Raw genomic sequence first — 13650 nt, 5'->3', positions numbered from 1 at the left:
TAAAAGAGGTGGGTAGAGTTTCAAAAGCACTTGGCACCCACAATTGGGACCAGATTTCTGGTAGCTGCTGGGTGCTGAGCTCTGTAGAAAATCTGGCTACTACATTAAGTTTTTTTAAATGAGAGTTAAGCTGCTTTGAAAATCTGGACCTAATTAATGTTTTGTTTTTGCTTTGTCCTCTAAATTGGTGACTGCTTCTAAAAATGGAACAAAACAAAACAAAAAGCATAAGGGAATTCCCCCCGGTCCCTTGGGAGAATTGTCCCTTGTCTTTTGAAGTGGGTTATAATCCTGATCACATTAGGCACTTGCTCCCATGGACAGTCGTGGGTGTGGAATGCACCCAGTCCCTTGCACTGGTTTGTGCCATAAGTGTGTGCCATGGATTGCATGGGTAATTGGTTATATTCTGCCAAATAGTTAGAAGAAACCAGATAAAATTTGTCTCAAGGAAAGTGAATGCCACTTGGAAAAACGTAAACTGCATACAGTAATACAAATAATAATAATGGGAGAATATATCATTTTCCACCACTCGATGAATTGCTGATGAAAAAGAGTTCTATTCTACTCCTTCTTTTGGGCTCCGATCCTGCAAAAATTTAGTCTTCTGCTTAACTTTATGCACGTGTGTAGCCATGTTGAAGTCAATGGGACTGCTTGCGTGAGTAAAGTTGAAGGTATGGATAAGTGGTTGCAGAATTGGGGTTGTAGTTCGCACTTACTAACCTAAAATTCTTAGCTCAGCAGCGTTTCTCATTATATAAACATAACTTACATCTGTATTTATTTAACTCTAACTTTTTATGTAGGTCATGAGCCATTTTCAGCTGTGCTTCATCCTATAGAATTTTTTTTCATCCTTGCCAACAACCTAATCTAATAAACAAACCACTGTCATAATGTTTGCTCGATTTTTGTATGGAATGTGCAAACTGCTTTTATTAATTAGCAAGAGGCAGAGCCTTACAAAGGACACGTCACTCTATTCAACCTTGCAATCTTTTTAACATAAACTCTTGTCTTTCAAAACCTGCTTATTTTTTGGCTTTGTTAGAAATAAGCTAGATACACTTTTTTTCTAGTGAGGACCTTTGAATACCTACCTGTGATTAAGTTTATACTTTTTTTTCCTCATACTTATAATTATTCTTGTCTTCACACATACTGCAATGCTACCTCCTTGTCATGTATCTACCACTCCCACTCGCTAAGTTGCTCTGTGTGCAAAAAGAAGAAAATAATAAAATTATACCTATATTTTCAGGTAACCCTCAGGTCCAGTGGTTGCCATTAAATGTCAACATTTGCCAACAGGCACCACATAATCACCACAATTATCTCCTCTGCTAAATCCTGGGGGGGGGTGAGAAGTGATTATCTAATCCAGTCTAATTCTCGGGTACCTCTCGGATGAAATTATTTGGCCACCGTTGACAAATTCTCATTAATGGTGACCACTGCACTAAAAGATCCCTTCCTTCCTTGAGACATGCCAGACATTTAACCTTTTTTCAGCTAAACCTGTGTCTCCCCCAACCACTGAACTCTACGCATGTTTATGTGCATGGGATGGCAACAAAACTTAGCAAGTACTTTTGTTGTACGTTGTCCAAAACATCTGACCGAACTCAAGGGTGGATACATGTTAAATGGGGCGCCTACCCACCAAAGTTTTGAGCATCCACCAAAAACTTAAACCCCACTCCTGGAACAGTCTATAGCTCTCTCCATTGGAATAGGCTTCCCTCATAGTTCCCTCCCCAAAATGTGTCCCTCTTACTCCTGTTCCTGGATCCTTGGTCCTAAGGCCTGGGCTGTCTTCCCCAGATTTGTCCATGCAGAATACCCTTGGCTCGCCCATCTTCTGTGGAGGTGTTGGGCAAGTGGGGGAGAGGATGATACAGGCCATATCAGATTGCCAGTCATTAGCTGTGCTGCTCACAGCTACTCTGACCCAGCGCTCTGACTGATCATGAGGTTTGGATTGCAAGAAGTGTACTATCATACCCCTCTGACCCAATGTACCCAGGCGCTTATCTAGAGATTTTGAGCCCAAATGCAAATATCTGGTCAGCAAATGATGAATACCTGATGTTGTTTGTGGAGAAGTGGGGGCAGAAGGTGGTGAGGTGGGGTGCTTGCTGGCTGGTTTTCTTAGGCATTATTAACCTTACAATTTTCTTTATAAACCTGTTTTGGCAAATGCTGCTTTTAAACATTGAGTTCCAGTGTGTGTGACACCTAAAAAAGACTTTGGGAGCCGAAAAGCAAAACCGGACAGAAAGTTTTACCTTCTGAGCCACTCAGGAGCCTTGTGTCTCCACACTTGGGTTTTTACCATCTCATTTGCAGGTAGCCTGGATTATTTTTGGGATCTCCAACACAGATCTATATTTATAGCCTGCTGGTCAGACAGTAAAAGGAAAGCTCCTTTTTAGCAACTCATCTCTCTGTACATAAGTAGAAACCAAGATCATGGTTTCACATCCCCACACTATACTCCTTGATCCTGGAGAGTTAATAAGCTCATCTTTCAAATAAATATATCTTTTTTTCAAAAGGCAGAGGCTAATTATTTCATAAATAGGGTAGGCCACAGTGATTTGTGGTTTGCAATAATTATCACATTTTCACTCACAAATAGTTGGACTCTTGCTTGTTTGATATTTATGGTAAACCATGGGGCTAACATGGTTGACCTTTCTAAATTATACAAATACAGTAAGATGTATAGAGAAGAGCTAATATAGATTAAAATCGGTATAATATATATTGGTTTATAGTTCATCTGAAGGTGTAATTTTAAAAGGAAAACCTTTCCAAAACAATTTAAAGGACTAAACCCAAACAGGCGGGGAAAAGGAAGGGTATGCAAGAGATAGCATTTAAGCAAGCCTGGAGGGACTCTTTCAGGTTTCTTGGCTCTAGATCTCTGCAGAGTTTCTTGCATAAACTCTTTTACCTTGGTTCAAAGTAATTTTTCAAATCTCTGGGTGTATTTACTTGAATTTAAAGCCAATTGCAGCATCAGTCTCTCTCTTATTTTTCCTCTCTGGCAGAATGCAGTGCCCTCAAAAAATGATCGTGCCGGAGACCCTGTCAGTTTGCATGCTCTAACACTTTATTATCTAATGATCTAATATGCAACAAGGCAAAGAGGGGGTGCTCATCACTCTGACAGGATGCCTAAGAGAAGTGACTAAATTACTTTATGTACCATTAGCGCTAGCAGCTACGGTGAACTCACTGTGAGCGTTTATGCAAATACTCCTGAATACATTCAAGTGGCCTTGTCAGGCAGACGACTGACAAGCAGTTTAAATGCTCTTTTTTTTTTTTAAGGGCCAATTTTATTTCTTCTCCCTCCCCATTCCACCCTCCTCCTCCTTCTCCGTGGTGAGATCACTGAGGAATTAGGCTCATTGGTGACTGACTTGGTTCTATGTCAGTCTCACCAGCAGCAGCAGCAACAGAAGAAATATATCATTTTCATGTTTCAGACAAGCTACAGGACTTGATTTCAGAACTGCAGCTGTGATGTCTAATGCAATGCCCTGCCACTGTTGTTATATTTCTGATTTTTTTATAGACTGCTTATGAAGCCAGAGACTTCCCTAGCCTTCAAAATATAGTGACTGCACCTAAGCAGTGTCCTAGTAACTTTAGCGGGACCTTGTGCTGGTGATATTAGTTGCGGGTTTGGAACTTTAGTACGCAATCTCCTCTCTAAAGAGACTGATACAAATTCTCCTCTGCCTTTCTTGAGATACTACCTCTGTTAAATAACCATTTTTTGTTGGTGGCTTAAGGCAGGGTTCCCTGAAATATAACGTTCAAGTGCCTTGTTCTTACAAAACGGTATTTCCAGTTCAAAATCCATCAGCCGCTCAGCAATACATATACATACCTGCTGACTTTATTCCTAGAGACTTCATACAAGCGTATCTCCCACTGAAGGCTGTAGGAGACCTGAGTGTGAAGGGTTTGCTGAGGCTTTTAATTGGTGTCTTGCTTTCTGTTTTACGTTCACAATATGGTGCCATCCACCCTCCTTTATAAATCATTCTGAGAGGACAATCTGTAAGATGAAGCCTCGGTTCTGAAGGCCTTTAAACCTTGTTGTAACTGCCCAGATTGTAAGAACACGATACAGACATAGATGGGCCATTTCATATCTAAAATTTTGCTAGATGTCACTGTCCTATCAATTCATTCCTCCTAAAAGATATTCAGAGATCTGACTTACTGACCTAATTCTTGTGCTGTAGAAAGATGACTTGGCCACAGCACTTAGATCTTCTTTTAACTGGGGTGAACTTGAATGACATGAAGAAACTTCCTGTATCGACTCCATTTTAACCCTTTCACCCCTGCATTCTTTAATACTGCATGCAAAACACACCGCTTGTGTGTATCGTAGTAGTTAAGCGGTTAATATAAAATAGGAGAATGAAATGGGATAAATGCCATGAGGAAAACTTTAATGCGCTGAGCAATGGGGTCATGCTTAAAGAAATGACATTTATCCTTACCCTTAACTGGTTTTAATCCAAAAATTGCTAGTCGAATATGGGGACTAATGCAATGTGTGAAGTGGTCCCAGGTTAAATAGGCAAACGTTGGTGTTTGTCTGACTAACCCTTGGGAGGAGGGGCAGCACCTGCTACATCTGAGATATTATTATTTATTATTTATTTGCCAGGAAGTGAAAAATAGAACCACATGTACAGACACTTTTATTAAGAGTTATATGGTATTAAAATATTCACAGAGATGCCAACATTTGAATGCAGCTTAATAGGGCTTTGCAGAAGGACCTTAAGGCCATAGGGAGTTGAAATAGAGACATGTCTTTTTTGGCCCCACACATACAACCAGACATACATTGGACTTAGTTTATTATATAAGAAGGCAATATTGAAATATTTAAAACATTAGGATGGTACCTCTTTGATAGAGTACAATTGGCATGCAATATTGTGTTACTTCAACGTTCTAATTTATTTCCTATTAGGAAAGAATACCTAGGATTGTTGGACATCTCCAAGTTTACACAAGGGAGAAAAATTTGACTATAACAACATTGCACAACATGGATATTAATAATAATAAGTAAGCCTTAATATGCTGAAGGGTTGCAAAACTTCAAGCTGGAAATAATTTTCTTTCTGGTGTTTGACTTTTGCCAAGTCCCCTTTCTCGTATCGGTTCCCTCATAAATGTGGTGACTCAGAAATTCAGGCAGATTTTTACATAATGGTTTGTTATGTGTGTTTGTAGCTTGACATAACTGGGTGCATGATAGTAACCTCTTCCCTGCCCTGTGGACATATAGGAGCCACATCATCTCAGATGTAAGGGAGTCCTCCACATCTGGATTTAATCCATTAGGCATAGCCAGGTGGAGTTGCAGCCTTCTATCCGTTTGGATGGACAAAGTAGGTCGTGAAAAGTCAGGTTTTTAGTTTTAGAAAACATGTAGTTCTCCCCCTAAAAACAAATGGCACTCATTCCCAAAGATCCCTGTGCAATCCTAATAAGATTTCTACAGTAAGGGCAATTAACCACTGGAACAACTTACCTAAGGATATCATTGAATCTTCTTCACTTGCACTCAAGTCAAGATGGATGTCTTTCTTAAAAATAACCTCTGTCTGAGCTATATCCTATGGGCTTGATGCAGAAATTATTGGGTGAGGTTCTTTGGCCAGTATTATGCCGGATGTCTGACTAGATTATAATAAAAAGAACAGGAGTACTTGTGGCACCTTAGAGACTAACAAATTTATTAGAGCATAAGCTTTCGTGGGCTACTGCTCACTTCTTCGGATGCATCTGTGGGTAGTAGCTTATGCTCTAATAAATTTGTTAGTCTCTAAGGTGCCACAAGTACTCCTGTTCTTTTTGCAGATACAGACTAACACGGCTGCTACTCTGAAACCTAGATTATAATAGTCCCTTCTGGCCTTAAAATATATGATCAATCAAGTAGTAGTAGCAGTAGAACCCGATTTCCGCAACTCCAGTTTCTGGATCACTAAATTCTGTCAACCAAATTTTGTCCCACTGAGCTGCACTAATGAATTTCTGCTAATGCAGAGCCTCGAACCTCCACAAGAGCAAAGGGGCTCTTTTCAGGATAGGAGCTCTGCTTCTTTGTGCTTTCAGAGCTCCACGGGAACTAGGGGAGAGAGCAAGAGAGCGGGCTTCCTCAAGGCCAGGCGTCTCAAACAGGAGTTCATAAAACTCTCTGTGTATCTAGGTTATTATATTGATGTCCGTTGCCAGTCTTGGAGAAGCTGGCAACTTAGGAGCAGTATCTTCGACTTTATGAAGGTTTTGGGAATTCTCCAAGACCTTTATGGAATCAGAGCACGATTACAGAAAAACCTTAGCTGCTGTGTTTGGCTGAACTTTCGTAGCTACCAGTACATTACTACATTCAGTAGCACTCAAGCAGGCAATGAATATTCATAGGTAATGAGCATTCGTTACATGTCAATTTGCTTTGCTGGCTGCCATGTCACCAGTACAATGGCATCATGGGGGGATAAGAATGACACTAGGATGCGTCCCTGAATGGTGGTGAAGTTTGCCAGACATTCCCTTTCTCACATGTCCCAAAATGTGCACACCAGGCAATTGCAAAGCCATACATTATTATACCAGAATTAATATTTAATTCCAAAGATTTACCAAGCAAACAAATGCCTCCATTCGCTATCTCTCAATTAGAAAAACCCCCTAGCTGCTGTTGCTCTAGTAGAAAGAGGGTTCTTTCCCAATCGCCTGGGGGAAGTCGGGTTCGGCGGTGTGTACTGTGATAGGAAATAAAGGCCAAGAACTTCTAAAGTGACTGCAGATTTTGAATGCCCCTCTGGAGGCAACTCAGAGGAGCCTGATTATCAGAGACTGGGGGCTCAGCACTTTGGGAATATCAGGCCAGTTCAAGGTGTCTCAGGCGGGGCACCCCGAAACCGATGCACCTCAAATCATGAGTTACTTTTGAAAATCTTAGCCAGAGGATCCCTTTCAAGTTAATGGCAAAACTCTCATTGATTTCAGTGAGGGGAAAATCAGGGTTAAAAGCTTAGTATTGATGAAATTTTATTTCCAATTTGTTGGTTTTTTTTTTAAAAAAACCTATTTATTATTTTAAAACTTCACCAGTAAAGAAATCCTCCATTTTCCCTGCAAAGCTTGACGATGACTTCAACTAAAACAGTTTCCTGGAGCTATGTGAGCAGATAGATCAACATCAGGAGTTCTCCCCTAATATCTGTTGTTGGGACTGCAGAATGTTTCCGCTGCCAAATGGATATTTGACAGAGCTCCTCCAAAAACAATGAAATGAGTCAACAGCATGAGCCAGGAAACTGATGCAGAAAATAGCACCCAATGGGTTGGTGTGAGCCACTGAAATCCAAATTGCAATCTCAATGCTTATGAAGCAGACTATTAGTACTATAAACGAGGACAGGTTTTGTCTATGGGCCTAATCTGGAGTGCACTGAAGTCAATGAAAAGACTCCAATTGATTTCAGTTGGCTATGGATTGAGCATAGATATGCATTACATTTATGTATGTAATGTGCCATGTAACCAAATGCATGGGCTATACAATAATATTGACACTACTATACTTATGCACTGTAGTTGTAGCCATGTCAGTCCCAGGATATTAGAGAGACAAGGCGGATGAGGTAATAGCTTTTATTGAACCAATTTCTGTTGGTGAGAGAGACACGCTTTCGAGCCACACAGAGCTCTTCTATGCATCCGAAGAAGTGGGCTGTAGTCCACGAAAGCTTATGCTCTAATAAATTTGTTAGTCTCTAAGGTGCCACAAGTACTCCTGTTCTTCTTTTTGTGGATACAGACTAACACGGCTGCTACTCTGAAACCTGAGAGCTCTTCTTGTATCTCACTCATCTCATCTCCCTACTATGTTGCATCGTTATGCATTGTAATATCATACTTAAAGTTTCAAAAAGTGCAAAAGTGGTGGAGAAATATGTTGGGACATTTTGCTCATGAATGTTGATCTGATGACTTCAGGCCTCTGAGACGGTGATTCTCCAGGAAAGTTCAGGTTAGATTCCCCGTCCAGAGTTTTAAACATAAGAAAACGTAGCAGCAGCAGTAGGAATACAATAAGAATAAAATGTCCTTGAAATGTCCACGCGAGGAGAAGTAGACGTGGTAGAGCAGCAATCTTTGAGATACTCCTTCAGACATGGGAGGCAAGGAGAGAGGCTGAGAGAAAGGGGGCGTGATTCTGAGTTCACCCCTGTTTTGTTTGTGTTGTAACACCGTTATTTTCAATAGCATTTCCTATAGTTTCTGTAGTTTCCAGTAGCAATTCCTATAGTTAAGAATGTGCTTAAATGCTTTGCTGAATAAGGATGGGCTGCTAAATCAGGATCCGTGTGGTTGTTTCATTTGATAATTTAGAACATTTTCTTTTTCAATTTTTAAGACAGGATTTTGAAGGCACCAGTGGTAGGAAGGTGCCTCATTGACTTTCAATGGAAATTGTGTTGGGCGCCTCGCTTCCCTTTGTGCTTTTGAAAATCCTCCACAGAATCAGTTTTTCCTAGGACGCTGTGCAGGAGCATATAACAGGGAGTAACCGCATTCAGCTGATTCCTGTCATCAATATTTCCACTGATGTCCATGGGTCTAGTAGTTTGGGCAGGATTTGGCCCATTCAGACCGTTCTCAGGATTGTATCTTTGTTGACTTCTAGATGCTGGGTCTATATTGATATAGTTTATCATTAAAGCACAACAAATAGTTCACCACCAATAGTTGCTTTGATGAATTTGGCCTGGGATTTCCCAAAATGCTCCGTCCTGGCCTAACTCTGCTCCCTCTGAGATCACTGAAAAAACTCCCACTGAGTGTTTTTGGAAGTCCCAGCCACATTTTTTTTCCTGAGTATAACCGGACACTTTATCTTTTCTAATCCGCGTCTTCTGCATTTCTGATTCATTCCAGGCATTCACAGTCCCCTCTTTGTGCACAAAAAATCTTCAGCATGAAAGCAACTGTGATGTCACACACACTGGCTTATGACCTCACTGAATGGAATGGGTGTGGTGAGGAGCCTGATTATAAAAGGGAAAGGGGAAATTTTTCAAAAAGCATCTAAATGGCTTAGAAACCTAAAATCATTTTCAAAGGCGAGATAGGGATTTAGGCCTACATTAGGGAGGCAGTTTCACTTAGTGGCTAGATTGCTGGACTGGGACTCAAGAGGGCAAGAGTCTGTTCCTGGCTCTGCCAGTGGCCTGCTGGGTGACCTTGGTCAAGTCACTTTGCCTGCCTGTGCCTCATTTTCCTCATCTGTAAAGTGGGGATGATGATGTCACTCCTTTGTAAAGTGTTTTGAGATCCGCTGATGTAAAGCAGTAGAGAAGAGGGTGGTGGCGTGAGTATTTATTCTTATTTTCAAAAGTGACTAGTGATGGGTGCCTCAAGGTGGATGCTCAACATGAGACACCTAAAAGGGGCTGACTTTCAGAGGGTGGGTGCTCAGCACTTTCTGAAAACAAGGCCCCCATAAAGTATGTCAAAGTTGGGCACCCCAAAATCTCTAGTCTTTGGGCCAGTTTTTCAAAGGTATTTAGGTGGCTAAAAATGCAGATCGGCCCCTACTGGGATTTTCAGAAGCGCCTAACAGATTAGGAACCTACGGTAATTCCCATTAGCTCCATTTCCATTTCCCTGTCAATCAGCAATGCATGTGAAAGGGGATTCAGACACTATATGCAATGTAAACCTGGTGTTTTGATAAATACCCTTGGTTATGGTATTTTGGTAGCTGTTCAAGAGGCTCTGTACATACTCAACATGCGATCAAAGCATGTTTCCTTTAAGGGTCCCTGTCTATGGTGTAGAATGGCAAGCGGACAGAGCAGAATTCCCCTGGTGTCGAGGGCTGGGCTATACACTTCACTGAGGTAGTCCCTGAAAATGCAAACTTGCCTACAGAATTATGGATTTGGGGTTATCTGCTCCTTGCTGGAAGGGAAGGCCAGAACTCTGAGTTAATTTCAGGCAGAACTATGGAGCAGCCCCTATTTCAGTGCTGCGGTTCTCATTGGGTGGATTGGGATTTGAAGTCCCAGGGCCATGGAGCAGTGTGTCCAGGTTAAAACAGTCTGTTCACCATTCTCTGGCTCTTTGTGATAAGCAGAGGGTGAAAAAATGCTGAACAAATTTGGCCCTCCGTAGAATTTCCTTATATTAAAAGGTAAAACAACCTAGCTTGTGAGCTCTGTTCTTCTCCTGTGTGTCTGGTAAAGCACCTAGCACTGGGGTTGGCAACCTTTCAGAAGTGGTGTGCCGAATCTTCATTTATTCACTCTAATTTAAGGTTTCGCGTCCCAGTCATACCTTTTAACGTTTTTAGAAGGTCTCTTTCTATAAGTCTATAATATAGAACTAAACTATTGTTGTATGTAAAGTAAATAAGGTTTTAAAAATGTTTAAGAAGCTTCATTTAAAATTAAATTAAAATGCAGAGCCCCCCGGACCGGTGGCCAGGACCCGGGCAGTGTGAGTGCCACAGGTTGCCTACCCTTGGCCTAGCACAACGTGGCCCTGGCCCTTGATTGGTGCCACTGGTGCTACTACAGTTTAAATAAATGAATAAAGTCGTAGTATTTTATCAGCTGCATTGAAAGAGCAACTTCTCTAAGCATTTCTAGGCCTGGGTCCAAAGCATTCGCTCTTCAGATTTTCAGAATGCTGGTTTTATGTGGTGTCAGTGCTGGACAGATACTACCAAGTATAAATGTGTTTTTATGCCTGTGTTTTTGCAAGTAAAACCTAAATTATGGGGAAGAGGTACTTGACCCTTCCATTTACTGTAGTACAAAGAACAGAGGCAGGAGCATTCTGAAAGACAAGGGTCTCTCAGTCTTTGGGATGGAACGAGGTCTTCTTCCTTAAATGCAGTTCAGGTTATGTTGCCTGCATTACTGTCCCACTGCCATAGCAAACATGGGCTGAGCATTATTTGTTTTCCTGCACCAAACCATCATAATAATTAATAATAATATCAATTGAATCATTGTTTATTTTTCTTTTCCACTCCCCCGCCCCCTTTATTCATTAGCCTGTAGTGTTTTTCTGGCTAGGAAAGCAGTTGAGTTAAGCCATCTGACTACTTGGGCTGCTTTTCTTCTGAAACAGCCAGTTTCTCTACCTACTCCCTTGGCCCAGAGCCTGGACACCTGAGGCCATCCTTCGGACCCAGATCTCTCAGTTGGCAACTCAGTGTAATCTGTCACTGAGCCGGCCTGAGCTGAATTTTTGCATATGTTGAACATGCATCCTGGCTGCATCTGGCAGGCTGCAACAATGAATGCAAAAGCCTGTGTCTTTAATAGGTAGCTGATCAAAGCAAAAAGCAACATGAATGGAAATAAAGGTATTTTTTTTACAGTTTTCTTTTTTCTTGGCCTGTGACGAGACTGAGACAGTAATAATAGGTATCTGCACTGTTTTCTTTCTTTCTTTCTTTCTTTTTAAATCTTGACTATTTAACCATGATATCTTCAAAGTGAAAATATATCATACATTCCAATACGGTGATAGATTTCAAAGATGAAGAGCCATGCTACTTAATGTTGAGTCATGCCTTCATTTCTAAATTTATGGCAGTATTATGGTTTAATGAATTGAACAAATCCCAGAACAACAACAGAAATCCCTTTTTTTGTTTGAATTTTGATACTGCGTACTTCGTTCTTTAGAAGAAGAAGAATAAAACCAAGATGTTTCTTTAGTGGTAAATTGTCAAGCTAACTTCATCCCATATTACTAATCGTGAGTGTGTGTGTTTAAACGGCTGCTTTTAGTAAGGCTACTGGACATAGGCTAAAAATTCGTATTCTGCTAGGCACAGGCAAACCTCTGAGAACAGATGGAGCAGAGTGCAGCACAAAGGCCTAATCCTATCAGGATGATTCCTGTACGGCCATCTGGATAAGCCAGCGCACAACCTCAGCGCCTGTTAAAAATACAACTTAGGCCAAGATTAACGTCACAGATTTTCCACTAGACTTGTTCATATTTGACTTTATGATTCTCCAGAAAATTGCATTAGAGTACATCATCTGATTTGTAAGAGAAATCGGAAAAGGGATAAGAACTCTTAGGGTACTTGAATTTTCCTTAGCATAACTGGATTTCAGTTCCCGCCCTCCTCCCCTCTCTCCCACAATTGCTTTGTGTTTCTACGTGGATTGTTCAGTTTTTGAAAGATGATTTCCTCAGCCTCTTTTGTGGACAGTTCTTAACCAGAAGAATTGGGCTAAAAGTTAATTTTGGTCAGGAAACCCATTTTTCCAAGAAGAAAGGAATGATTCATTTATTGTACAATCAGAGGCAAATAAACGTCTGATTGTTACAATAAATATCAAAATCAGCTGTATGAATAATTCATTTCAGATTTGTTTAAATAGATTTGTTTTTTTCTTTTCTTTTTGCAGGAGGGTAAGTGACAGAAAAACGAATCTGATGTTAATGTTTGATTTAGAATTAGAACGGCACACATTTCTATATTTTTGCTTGGCTGTGAGGGCATTATTGGAAAATTTGTGTCAGCAGCTATGCTTCCTGAATTTGAAGAGTTAAGACTGTATTTGCATGTAGAATAGCTTTTAGATATTGCAAAATAATGTTATTGAACAATTCTTTCCAGTGTGGCTATAAAACTACATACTTGCGTCCCTCAAAATGTCAAGATTTTATACTGTTGAGCAATTAAAGTAGATCTTGTCTCGCTGAACTTTCTCACTCTTTCAGAACCCAGGAAACATTTGCTTTCCTAGAGCCAGATTTATACTTTCTCCAACGTTCTACTGAAACCTGAGTTTGTGTTCTCTTCCGAACTGGAAGAATTACACTAAGAACATCTCTCCCCAGAAACTGGGGAAGACAGAAATGTGATTTTTCTTCAGCAATTATATTACAAATGATTTGATTTATAAATGCTCGATCCCTTGTTCTAGGTCCTGATTCAGCAAATCACTTAAATACATGCTTAAATTTAAGCACATGGATTGTCTGAAGAATCAGGGCCTTAATTAACACCATTCAAGGGCCACTCATTTAAATTCACCCGCTGTCTGGGGTGAGCAAGATATGCAGCTAGACTGAAGTGCTTCTAGGGTTGAATTAGATCACACTTTTTGAACCTTCATTTTCAGCGTAGGTCTTGTCCCCATACAAGAATTGCCCTGACTTAACTAATTTTAAAAAGCAATGTAAATTAATGCAAGCTTTTATGTGGACACATTTACTGGTTTAAAATAGGTTATATTGGTGTAGCATGTGCCTGCAACTTTACCAATGGAGCTAAACAGATATAAGCTAATTGAAACCAGTATGAAAGTCCACACAGAGTTTTTCACTGGTTTAATGAAATTGGTTTAAAAGAACACACATTCAGTGCATCTTTGTGCGTGCACCGGGCCTTAGCCAAGCGGATAGTACTTGCATGTTCCTGTTCTTCAATTTCTTGTTCTTAAGGGACAAACTGTGTCCTTGCTTATTTTAGGAACTCTCCAGTGGGATGCGGGCAGGGAGAATACAGTGCTGTACAAGTGAGTGGAGATGCTGCAAGGCATTCAG

At 40.6% G+C, this 13650-nt stretch overlaps 1 protein-coding gene across 12 annotated transcripts in view; it reads left to right on the top strand.

The window, feature by feature from the left end:
* Positions 1-13650, top strand: part of EBF1 (EBF transcription factor 1) — a 319429-nt gene that overhangs the window by 207696 nt on the left and 98083 nt on the right. The gene's annotated exons all lie outside the window — the stretch shown is intronic.

Source organism: Chrysemys picta, chromosome 8 (assembly GCF_011386835.1).
Source record: "Chrysemys picta bellii isolate R12L10 chromosome 8, ASM1138683v2, whole genome shotgun sequence".
In the NCBI taxonomy this organism is placed as follows: Eukaryota; Metazoa; Chordata; order Testudines; family Emydidae; genus Chrysemys; species Chrysemys picta.
Note: the sequence above shows the minus strand (reverse complement) of the source record. Positions and strands in the feature narration are given on the sequence as shown.